The sequence below is a fragment of the Sycon ciliatum genome, chromosome 2 (assembly GCF_964019385.1).
Source record: "Sycon ciliatum chromosome 2, ocSycCili1.1, whole genome shotgun sequence".
NCBI classification, from domain to species: Eukaryota; Metazoa; Porifera; class Calcarea; order Leucosolenida; family Sycettidae; genus Sycon; species Sycon ciliatum.
This window is the reverse complement of record NC_088644.1, coordinates 18,518,961-18,531,664: the sequence shown is the minus strand read 5'-3', so window position 1 is coordinate 18,531,664 and position 12,704 is coordinate 18,518,961. Positions and strand designations below refer to the sequence as shown.

General features: G+C 45.1%; 1 long non-coding RNA gene across 1 annotated transcript; it reads right to left on the bottom strand.

The window, feature by feature from the left end:
- Positions 1–9,640: 9,640 nt before the first annotated feature.
- On the bottom strand, positions 9,641–12,549 carry LOC135809037 (uncharacterized). The gene is made up of 3 exons (XR_010552161.1): positions 12,429–12,549; positions 12,061–12,109; positions 9,641–11,522 (listed from the first exon to the last, which is right to left on the bottom strand). It is a non-coding gene; the product is annotated as an uncharacterized LOC135809037 (long non-coding RNA).
- Between the last annotated feature and the right edge of the window lie 155 nt (positions 12,550–12,704).

Below are 12,704 nucleotides of genomic sequence, written 5' to 3'. Positions count from 1 at the left end.
ACTTGGTCTATCCTAGCATTTCATTTATTCACTTCTAAACTTTGATCTGATATATTTGATGCATGTATTTTTTTTAAAAACTTTTATCTCTATGCATGGGGAGTGTTGTCCCTGGTGCATGCTGGGTTGGCCATTACTGCAGTGGGAGGACATGGTCTTTGGTGCATGCAATAGGTTGGGCCCTGGGTTAGTTAGGTACAGATCAGGGTCAGGTAAACCCTGTAGGTCATCTCTTCAACATCCAACACTACGCTACGACCAGATCAAGGCGCGGTGGGCCCACCTCCATTGTATTTGGTAACTATGTCGTTCTGTTTTGTACCCGGTGTATTGTACCACACCATGTTGTGTTTGTAACCTTGTTTCCTTTCTTTGCATGGGTTGGAACCTCTTTGTGTGCAATGGGTTGGTCCCTGGTGCATGTGGGTGGGTACACGTTGGGTGCAAGGGAGTTTTTGTCCTGGATGCATGCAATGGGTTGGCCCTGGGTTAGTTAAGTATAGATCGGGGTCAGGTAAACCCTGTAGGCCATCTTCAACATCCAGCGGTGCGCTACATCCTGCTCAAGGGTCTTCCGTTACTGTCGTCTTTGGTAAATATATCCTGGTATGTATACTAATTTGCATGTCATCAAAGTGCAGGGTGCAAATCACCCATTTTTCTTCCCTATTTTTAAGGGTTTGGTTAAACGCAAGCCAGTCCAAATTGATTTACGTGCAATACTTTTTCTTTCAACTAGGCTGACAGAGTTTTGGGGAACGTGGTCAACATGGGTGGTTGGTGGGGAGGTGAGATAAACAAACAGCAAAAAAGCTGCAATTGGCATTGTTATTCAGCAGCTTGCTTGTGTTGGGTGCCTTCTCTTGACCTGTGCATGATGTAAATTTAGTTGCTATTGCATGTTTCAGTGAAGCTGCTAAGCCTAGGGAATTCCATGCAGCAGTGGCCATCTTAGGCCGTTGTTGCATGGGCTTGTGCTGCTAAGCGATTGTCTTATGTTTTGCTCACAACTACCCAGGTAGGTGGTAATGGATCCATGCCGAATCTCACCCAAGATTTCTAAACCTGGCAGCATATTGCCAGATGGTAATGTATACCTTGAAAACAGGTGCGTCAGAATTGCATGTGTTGTGTGCATGTTGATCCCCCGTGCATGAGATGTCTTTGCAATTAGCAGATATAAATGCATTTGCTCTCTTGAATCTGAATGACCCAGTTTTTGGGAATGTGCTCAATATAGGTAAGTGGTGGGGAGATGAGATAAGCAAACAGCAAAAAAAGCTGCAATTGGCATTGTTTATTATCATGTCTCCAGATGCTTGCTTGTATTGGGTGCCTTCCTGCCTGCTCTAGTTACTTGGCAATTACAGATTTTTTTGCCTATTTCTATCCTGCTCACAATCCTTCAAAAACACCAATGTACTGCATGTGTCTGAAAGACTCCCCTTCTCAAAATGCTGCCATGAGTCTGATGGTTGTGTCCACGTGTGATTCCACCCATGCATAAGGGACGTCAGCGTCAACAGCAATGCCGTCAACACCGTCACTGCTAGGCACACACCCCTGCTATCAACACCATCAGTTTCGCTAACGCCAGGGATGGGGGCAGCGGACACAAGTCCCCATCCCAACTAACTACAAGGTAAATATCACAAGGTGTTGTGTGCCAGCAATTTATTACCTAGAGACTTTGCGCATAAATAGTATGGAGGATTAGTAAGACGAAATTCGCGTTCGCGTTCGCAAACATTTTTCAGTTCGCGAACTGGATTGCGAACTTTCGCATTTTTCGTTCGGAAAAGTAGTCGGATTCGATTCGTGTCAGGGCAGTCATAAATTTACCACGCTGTACTGTCTGTACACCATGTACGTCATGTTAACGTCATGCATGTGCGAATTCTGTTTGCTAATCCTTTTCATAATGTGAATTCCGTCACTGAGTTCGACTTTCCTTGGAGAGCGAATGGGAACGCGAATTTCGTCTTGCTAATCCTCCGTAGCCTTACAATGAGATCGCCATTAGTTCGTTCTCATTATATTCCAAGGCGTTTATTACACATGGCCGCAGACGTCAGTGAACTGAAAGTCGTGCAATGCTTTGAAATATAGAGTGATACTCTTTGTTGTGGATAGAAACCTAGCAGTAGTGATACAGTCGATATCTCCACTAGCCAAAGAGGGTGTATATAAAATTTCAAAACAGTCCTTCCTCGTCAACCCTGCTACCTATTGTCCGTTAACCCCGGTGAAATGTTTCGCCCTGCACAGGTGCAAGTACTGTCCATTCTGAACATGTACCAGTGCAAAACGCATTGGTTATAGAAACACCTGACACATTTGCTTTTCCACGCATGCGCTTGGAAAGAGTTTGACAGAAATGAGACACAACTTTATTGCGGGATATATTTACGGCACAGTCGACTCCGCTTGTAATGAACTCGAATACTGTAAAAGCCATATATGTAATGAAGTGCTAACTTTAACGAGGAGAAATCTGTCGTTAAAATAGAAATCGTTACACAGAAATCGATAAATATACCGTCCTATTGACCGTTGGGGATGAGTGAGAATCGTACACGTAAACTAGTCAATTTGGGAAAATCGTTATATATGCGCCTCGTTAGAATAATGGCTTTTACAGTATAGGGAATTTCGTGATATAGCGAAACATAGTTCATGTCCATGTTTAAACCCACACAAAACTAACCCTTTATAGCGAACAGGTTTCGTTTATTGCGAACATTATCTTGTAGGGTTGCACGTTAGCCAAGTGCACTCAGACTGCCATGGGCCACACATGTCACTCCTGCTACAGAGAACTTTGGCTAACATGTATATGGGAGTAATTATCTTGCACAATGGTATTTGTTATATTTGGAGTCGACTGTTATAATTATACGTGTGCACCTTGACAGTGTATGCAATTGTGCAGTGATGACATACGCCAAGTGTTATAGTGTCTTGATGCGAAGCGCTGACATTGATACTTTCCATGTCAATGTAGATTTTCCCAGTACAGGAACAGTTGCATCTCCTCGGAATCAAGGACGTCATGGAATCACCAGCATCTCCATAGTTCACTCTAAAATGCATTCTGCAGTGATAGAGAAATGGCTCTATTTTGTGGCTTTTGCAGATATTTTCACAATTTCCTTGCTCAATAGTGCCACTTGAGGAGCCATTTTTCGGATCTGTATTATGCAAAGCCCAGATGGAACGGAACACCTGTCACCCAGGGTAAAATGAATGTGGAAATGGGAAGGCAGATAGTCTAAAAATATTAACAGAAAATTAAAAAAACGTCTAAAAACTGAAAATAGGGGTGAACCTATGGCCAAATTTTTCAGGATGGTCCACCATTTTATTTGTGACGTCACTGCATACATTGTGATATACATTACACATTGTGATGCTCACCATAGATTTGAATACCTGCCACACATTCAGATACCCACCACACATTGACATACCCACAATACATTCAGATGCCCACTACGCATTCAGATGCTTACCACACATTCAGATGCCCACCACACATTCAGATGCCCACTACACTTTCAGATACCCACCACACATTCACATGCCCACCACACATTCAGATGTCCACCACACATTCAGATGCCCACCACACTTTCAGATACCCACCATACATTCAGATGCCCTCCACACATTCAGATGCCCACCACACATTCAGATACCTGGCATACATTCAGATACCCGCCATACATTCAGATGCCCACCACACATTCAGATACCCACCATACAGTCAGATGCCCACCATACAGTCGCATACCCACCACACTTCCAGATGCCCACCGTAGATTCAGATGCCCGCCACACATTCAGATGCCCACAATACATTCAGATACCCACCATACAATCAGATGCCCACCATACATTCAGATGTCCGCCACAATACATTCAGATGCCCACAATACATTCAGATGCCCACCATACATGTACATTCAGATGCCCACCATACATTCAGATGCCTGCCACACATTTAGATGCCCACAATACATGAGCCGAGCCAAGCAAAAAGGTAGCTTAGGCACAATTTTTGGAATTTTATTTTTCATGCCAAAGTGATGTCTACCTATCCAACTTCCATCATGGAAATTTTGGTGCCCATCTGAAATGTAAATGTGCCATAAATAAGTATACATCTGAAATGTATATGTGCCATAAATAAGTATACATGTACATTGCGCACATGTCACAGCATGCCTGGTATCAATGACACTAAGGATTTGAAGACCTGCCCAAACTCCAAAAAACATGGGACACCAAGTGGAGACAAAGCCTAGCAGGTGTGGAAGCAATACAAGAAGAACGAGCACTTGTTTTTTAATTAGAATAATAATAATAATAATACAGCACGCATATAGCTCATATGAAAAATCAAATGAGGGTCATGCATCTGTCGACAACGTCGAGCCAGTGCGTTCTGTCTGAGGCAAGTTGCTCCGCTTCCAAAAGAGACATATTGAGAAGTAAAAGGCTAATTAGAAGATCCAAGAAATAAGAAATAATTGATCTATGTTTCTCATCTCATTTCATCACGCAACACGAATTTTCATATCCTTCATGTTGTGCACGAGTCTGTGACTATTTTCGCTGGGCTGAGAAACGCCGCATCTTACCAAGATAGTCCGTCATACTCTCTCCAATCACCTACACCAGAATGAACAGTTACTAATCCTTTCATGTAGCTCGTAGTGTTGTGCCAGAGATCGAGCTCCATTGGTCCCTTGCACGTAGGTCCAGCAGACTGCACATCGCTAAAAAGCGGCACTGATTCTTTGTCCGTGCTAGTCCATGTCACTCTCCTTCCCTGGTGTAGGTAGTGGTAGAAGGCACCACGGGACGATATGCTAGCAGGTAGAGTCAATGCATCGCTTCGTCGTGTAGCACTATTGGCCTTGAAATGAGGAGATTTTGGAATACAGTACGCCACGTCATGAACATCTGAAAGTAGCCGAAACAAAGTGAAACATCGCAGCAAGAGCCAACTCACTACGCAGCTTGTCAGAATGATAGTCGGACAGCTTGTATACGTCTCCCCATAGCTATACTAGCCGCTCTCGTCATGGCCACGATGAGAAATACGGTCATTATGAATGAGCGAGACTTCCTCGTCAAGTAGGGTTGGGCGCACAGGGAGATAAAGTGTCGTCCTGCTCACCTCCACATTCTCCAGAACGCTCCATTATGATCTCTGGCAGCGCCGAGAAATCACCACAACGATGAAAGAGGGAGCACTGAAGAAGTGTTGCTCAAAAATAGAAAGTCCTCTTTCTTCTTCTCGACTGGCAAACTATTTACTTGAAAGGGTGCTCGAAAGTGAATATTTTTGCAACTGCGCTCGAGTAGATTGTTGCCAACTGTGACGTTTTGGTGATTTTCTCGATTTGTTGGCAAAACGCTAAGCCACTTTTTAGCTTGGCGCGGCTCACATTCCAATGCCCACGATACATTCAGATAGGGAGGGCCCAAATATGCTCAAAAATTTCGCATATTATGCTTTTCGCATATTGGCCATTTGTTTCAAAATATGCTTCGAAATCACACAAAAGCAGAATAATATGCTCGAAATATGAACTGATATCAGTGATAATTATGCGAATTCTTTCCTCCTTGTAGCAAAATATGCTACATTTGGTACAATATGCTAGATTTGCTACTTTATGCGACCTTGAGTGCGGACACTCTCTTCTCGGGTCAAAGTTTCGCCACGTGTTTGAATGAGCATTTTTCCTTCCGGGCTAAGTTTGGAAGTGTTCCCTGACCGAGCGTGCCGTGGTAAGTTTCCTTGTCCATTTCCGCAATCTGCCCTATAATTATGCGAATTCTATGCTCCTTGTAGCAAAATATGCTACATTTCGTATGCTAGATTTGCTACTTGGTCCGCCCAGTTAAAATTGGCGCTTATCTTCACACTTGTCTCAGGAAAGAAATACTAATATTTGAAGCAAGCTACGGTCACAAAGCACTATATACATGATTATTTACATGTCAGTAAGCAACTCAGTCGAAAATTCAAGCAAGTTACACATCTTCCTCGCCACTATCGTCGCTGGAGGTAGAGCTCAAAACGTACGATCCGGACAGCTGCTGTACAGGTCGTTTCATAGCTTGTTCCGCTTCTCCTCGTCTCGAATCACGCTCAAAGGCAGTGCGTGCCTGTCACCTTCCCATCAGAAGCTGAGTGAGACTGCCCGCATGTTGACTGTGTTATCCCCGTTCGTCGCAATAATGCGACTTTGTTTGAGACAAAAAGGCAACGCCATATCAGTGTCCTTTTTTCAAATCGCCTCTTGCGCTTGTCGGACTTGCTGATCAGCACCCGTACCCACGCGAGCCGCTGGTGCTTGTACATGCAGCGCAGTGATAGCTTCCGCTTGATGTAGCACCTGTGCGTACTGCACCTACAACGCCGTGCACCAGGCTTTTCGGCTAGTTTCCTGAAAGTCCTTTGCACGAGTGTTTCTCTCAGGACTTGGTGTTTCCTTTGATTAGCTCCTTTGCCCTGTCCTCTGTGAGCTTCAAAGTGTGTCCGCCGGATTGGTCTCACTTACTGGAGACATCGACATGAGCTGCAGTTTCTTCGTCAGCGATTTGCTGGTGATAGCCCTTCACTAGGCGCTGTACTGTGCAAGCACTGAAATTCAAGCTCGCGAAGCGCTTTTTCAGCTTTTCTATACCTCCCCAGAGTAAACAATCCTTGCCATCAGACAGCTGGAAGTAGACAGAAACTGTATTCTCCATCGCTCTGAAATGCGAACATCCTGACCTATTTTACGGACTCGAGCGGAGGTTGCAGTGTTTTCTTGCGCTGACGGAAGTGTTCGTCGGCGGCAGCTCCGTCAAAAAGACTCAAACGAACTGATCGCAACTTCTGTGATGGTTTGTGCTGCCATGTCGTCGGATGCAATGGTCAATGGTCATGTTCGGATGGTGAATCGGCGGTTCCATGCCGTATGGCACAGGCAGAACACCAAAAAAACAAGTGAGAAGATAAGCGCCAATTTTAACTGGGCGGACCAAGTACTTCATCCGACCTTGTGTCAAAAGGACCAAAATATGCGCAAGCATATTTGGGCCCTCCCTACATTCAGATACCCACCACAGTGTTACCAAATGCGCTCTACCCCCAAGCGTATTTCCCAGTGCCATTTTTCAGTTTTGCGTCCTCGTTTTTTGGGTCAACATTTTGACTGATTTGTAGTGTAATTTGGAGGAACAAACGAGATACTGTACAACTACTTTTCCAGTCACAGAGTTCACTTGTGAACCTCACAAATTCAGTACAATTTTCAACCTCACCAGGTCATAACCGTGGTCTACGTAGCTTGATTATCACAATCTAGGGCTCGTTGGAAAGCTCTTGGCAGGAGCAACGCCATTATGAAGCTGCCACAAATCAGGCGCCGTAACACAGCTAAGTCGTCTTCAAGCCTAATATGCAAGCATATTTGTCCCATCATCACCATTCCACTCTCCTTCATCACAGAACGCTCAAATGTTTTTGACGCAATTCAGACTTCAACCGGCTACGCCATAATGATGTGCTCAGTCGCTCCAAGAGCATGCGAAAAGGCATTTTCTCCAAACATGACGAAGAGATCGATCAAAAATTTGGATCTGCCGAGCTAGGAATACCGGAACACGGCGCTTGATATCTCTGGAATCCAACATCGTCACTCTTCGGCGACTGTTGCATTGGACAGCTTGGAGGTTTCGCTACCACGTAGACCCTTCGAGTGTTGAATTTGCACAAGAAACGATGGAGTTACGAAGTGTTGTGATCACAGGAGTGTGATTCCCACCTATTAATACAATGTAACGTCATGTACATGTACATGTACATGTATGTGCTGTGTACATTATGCGTCATGGGTCTCTTTTTTATTATTGTTATTCTGTGTTTTATGCATGTTTTGTGAGCGGATCTCTCATGTCATCGCTAACAAAAGTTCTGCGTGCTTACTGATGTCCAAGCGCATGGGCACAGTTTCGTACACTACAATTGTAGGTTTTTGGATTCGGGTATTTGATTTGAGTTTGTTTTGGACAAGAACTGAAACTAGCACCAATGTTGTCTTGTCTAACTGAACCCAACACAAAGGTTTTAGTAATCTATCATACACGATAGTTTGCGGAATAATTAAATAATTCGATTGAAATCCATACTGCGGACAAAACTACAGACAAATGCGGGCGGTTGGCAACACTGCCACCGTACAGTACATTCTGATACCCACCATACATGTACATGTACATTCACATGCCCATCATACATTCAGATGCCCACCACACACTCAGATGCCCACCATACATTCAGATGCCCACCATACATTCAGATGCCCTCACTCCACATTCAGATGCCCACCACACATTCAGATGCCCACCATACATTCAGATGCCCACAAGACATTCGTAGTGGGTAGCCGAGTGGAGGCACGGCAATCAACACGAATTCACTTTAAATCGAACTTTCTCAGGTACACACCTGATTACATGTAAAAAGGCAAGAAAGAGAAGCGGCAAGAAAGAAACCTTCTCCGGTGGACACCTGGAGGTCAGAACAGCTCTTCTGCTCGGCTCTGTTGCAGTTTTAGAAATCAGAAATCAGTTGTGTAGAAATCAGTAACGCCCAGCTGCTTTTATAGGGCGACAGACGTACGGGAATACAATAAAATATACGCTATAAGTAGTCAGCTACAGTTCAGTACTAGCAAGGCAGGGCACTACATATTCAGATGCCCGCCATTCATTCAGATGCCCACCATACATTCAGATGCCCACCATACATTCAGATGCCCACTATACATTCAGATGCCCAGCATACATTCAGATGCCCAGCATACATTCAGATGCTCAGCATACATTCAGATGCCCACCCATACAATCATTCTGATGCCCACCATACATGTGCACAGTCATGTACATGTACTGTAGCGGACATGGAAATCCCTCAGCACGTACAGAGCGCTGCTTGCAGTGCAAGTCTTGTTGATCCGATGCGACCAGCGCACTAGACCGCATACTACTTACTAGTACAATGCATGTGTATCGCTTATCCACGCTGCATGACCAGCGCACTGGGGCCGCTAGACGTGTGACCGGATTTCCATGTCCACGACAGTACATTCAGATACCCACCATACATTCAAATGCCCACCACACATTCAGATGCCCACCACACGTTCAGATATCCACAACACATTCAGATGCCCACCACATATTCAGATGCCCACCACACATTCAGATGCCCACCATACATTCTGATACCCACAACACATTCGGATACACACCACACATTCAGATGCTCACCACATATTCAGATGCCCACCACACGTTCAGATGCCCACTGCCCACCATACATTCAGATACCCACAACACATTCGGGTACCCACCACACATTCAGATGCCCACCACACATTCAGATGCCACCGCACAATCAGATGCCCACCACACATTCAGTTGCCCACCATATATTCAGATACCCACCACACGTTCAGATACCCACCACACGTTCAGATGCCCACCACACATTCAGATGCCTAACATCAAGAGTACATAACCCCCAAGAGTGTGCAACTCTAGTCTATGGAGTATGGGGTCCGCGACGGCAGAACTTCACATCATGTGATGAACCCGTACACAATTATTTTGCACTCTGTGCATGATAGCCGTGGTTGGCTATAAAAACCCTGCAATCGCCACGCAAAGTGGTCATTGGCTACCCCAGCCATGTATTGCTTGGAATAAAATAAAATAATGGTAGCTGAGGGCGGTTGACCAAACATTTCAGGTGGGAAGTTCAGAGGTAGGATAAGCTAAAAAATGATCAAAAAGTCGGCAGGCAAGAATCTTCATATCGATGAAAGTAAAGTGTTCGCACTCATACTTGAGAACAACAGGACAATATGATTTGAACGAAATCTTCATCACACCGAGAGTTGGACGACGAAGGAAAAATATTGATTATGGTACCATAAAGTTTAGATCTACTTCGAAGTAAAACTGATACAACCAACACTGATAATCTAAAGCTAGCACTATTGGATGCGCTATTACGTGAGCAGCGAGTAGTGTTGAAGTAAGTGTAGATTGGGGAAATGCAGGTGAGGTACATGTGTGTGGGTGGGTATTTGAGTGTTGGTATGTTAAGGGAAAAGTGTGAGTGCTGTACCAAATTCTTTCTTTCCGGCCCTACCAGCAAATCAAAAAATCAAAGCAATTCCAGCACCCACATTGCAACTGGGCCCATTTACACACAGGTACTGTAGCGGACATAGAAATCCAGTCGATTGACCGGGACCGCCGCCCTCAGCGCGTACAGAACGCTGCGTGCAGTCATGTTGATCCGATGCGACCAGCGCGCTGCAGTGCATATACATTCAGCATTCCGCTTATCCTCGGCTGCATGGCTAGCGCCCTGGGGCCGCTAGACGTGCGACCGGATTTGCACGTCCACGACAGTACATTCACAATTTCTCAACCTTCCAACTAAAGAGAAGTGAACAACAGGAATGACACACATTGCCATAAACGACTTGCCTGGGCTGCTGAAAGCTGAAATTAACCATCTTCAAGTTTGGGGCTTTTTGCCCGTGTTTCCGGACTTGGAACTCAAGCCAGTAACAGCTGGGTCAAATCTCCTAGGGCACTGCCAACGAGTACAAGCGGCGTACTAGCAAACCAAAATAATGTCAAAGCAATTCCAGCACCCACATTGCAGCTTGGCCAACTGGTGCGCACAAATGGTCCAAAAGTTCACCATTTCTCATGTTTCAGGCTATTCACAGCTGCAACACTGACAATGACCACCGTGAATTCCTGCAATAGGCACACAAAGGGTAGTGCACCACAGAAATCAAACGCATTATGCGCCGCAGAAAGCTCAAGATTATCCATCTCCAAGTTTCGGGCATTTCGCCCGTGCACGCGGAGTTGGAACGGGGTCACAGGGTCAACAAGGTCTAATTTTCTGGCGAACTGCCTACGAGTACAAGCGGCCTACTATTAACAATAATATTCCCGAGATTCGAGTTTAGCATCACTTGAATGGTCAGAAACACACAAGCCTTCGCTTTCGCAGGCCACCTTAGTGGCAAATGCAGACCTCACAAAATCAGCTAGCAAACCAAAAATCAACACAATTCCAGCGCCCACACTGCAGCTGCGTCCATTTACACAAAGGACATTAAAAAAACATGTGCGCACAAATGGTCAAAAATTCACCAATCACCTTTCCGACTACTGTAAAAGCCATTATTCTAACGAGGCGCATATATAATGATTTCCCAAAATTGACTAGTTTACGTGTACCAAAGGTAACGATTCTCACTCATTCTCAATGCTGAATAGGACATTATATGTATCGATTTCAGTATAAGGATTTCTATTTTAACGACAGATTTCTCCTCGTTAACTCGTTAGAGTTAGCACTTCGTTTTATATATGGCTTTTACAGTATTCACCACTGCAACATGGACGGTGACCACAGTGAATTCCTGCGATAGCACACAACAGAAATGACACACATTTTCATAAACGACCTGCCCAGGGCTGCGTGTGCATCCGGACTCGGAACTCCAGCCAGTTACAGAAGTTTGGGGCTTTTTTCAAATTTCCTAAGGCACTGCCTAGGAGTGCAAGCGGCCTACTAGTAAACCAAAAATCTAAGCAATACCAGCACCAACATTGCAGCGGGCCCCATTTACGCCGTGAATTTCTGCAATAGGCACACAGAGGGTAGTGGACAACAGAAATGACACACATTGTCATAAACGACCTGCCCAGGGCTGTTGAACCCTGAAAATACCCTCTCTCCAAGTTTGGGGCTTTTGCCCCTTCCATCCGGACTTGGAACTCAAGCCAGTTACAGCAGGGTCAAATTTTCTGGAGCACTGCTTACGAGCGCAAGCGGCCTACTAGCAAACCAAAAATCGAAGCAATTCCTGCATCCACATTGCAGCTGGGCCCATTTACCCACAGGTACATTGAAATGAACAGGTGCCCACAAAAGGTCAAAAATTCACCATTTCTCACCTTTCCGACTATTCACAGCTGCAACATGGACAGTGACCGCAGTGAATTCCTGAAATCGGCACACAGAGGGTAGTGGCCATCAGAAAGGACACACATTGTCCTAAACGACCTGCCCAGGGCTGCTGAACCCTGAAAATACCGTATCTCCAAGTTTGGTGCTTTTTGCCCCGTATATTCGGAGCTGGGACACAAGCCAGTTACGGCAGGGTCAAATTTCCTGGGTCACTTACTACGAGTGCAAACGGCCTACTAGCAAACCAAAAAATCTAAGCAATTCCAGCACCCACATTGCAGCTGGGCCCATTTACCCACAGGTACATTGAAATGAACAGGTATGCACAAATGGTCAAAAATTCACCATTTCTCACATTTCCGACTATGCACAGCTGCAACAAGGACAGTGACCACCATGAATTCCTGCAATAGACACACAAAGTGTAGTGCACAACAGAAATGACACACATTGTCAGAAATGACCTGCCCGGGGCTGCTGAAATCTGAGAATAATCGATTTCCAAGTTTGGGGCTTTTCCCCGTACATTCGGACTTGGAACTTAAGCCAGTTACAGCAGGGTCCAATTTCCTGGGGCACTGCCTACTAGTGTAAGCCGCCTACTAGCAAACCAAAAATCTAAGCAATTTCG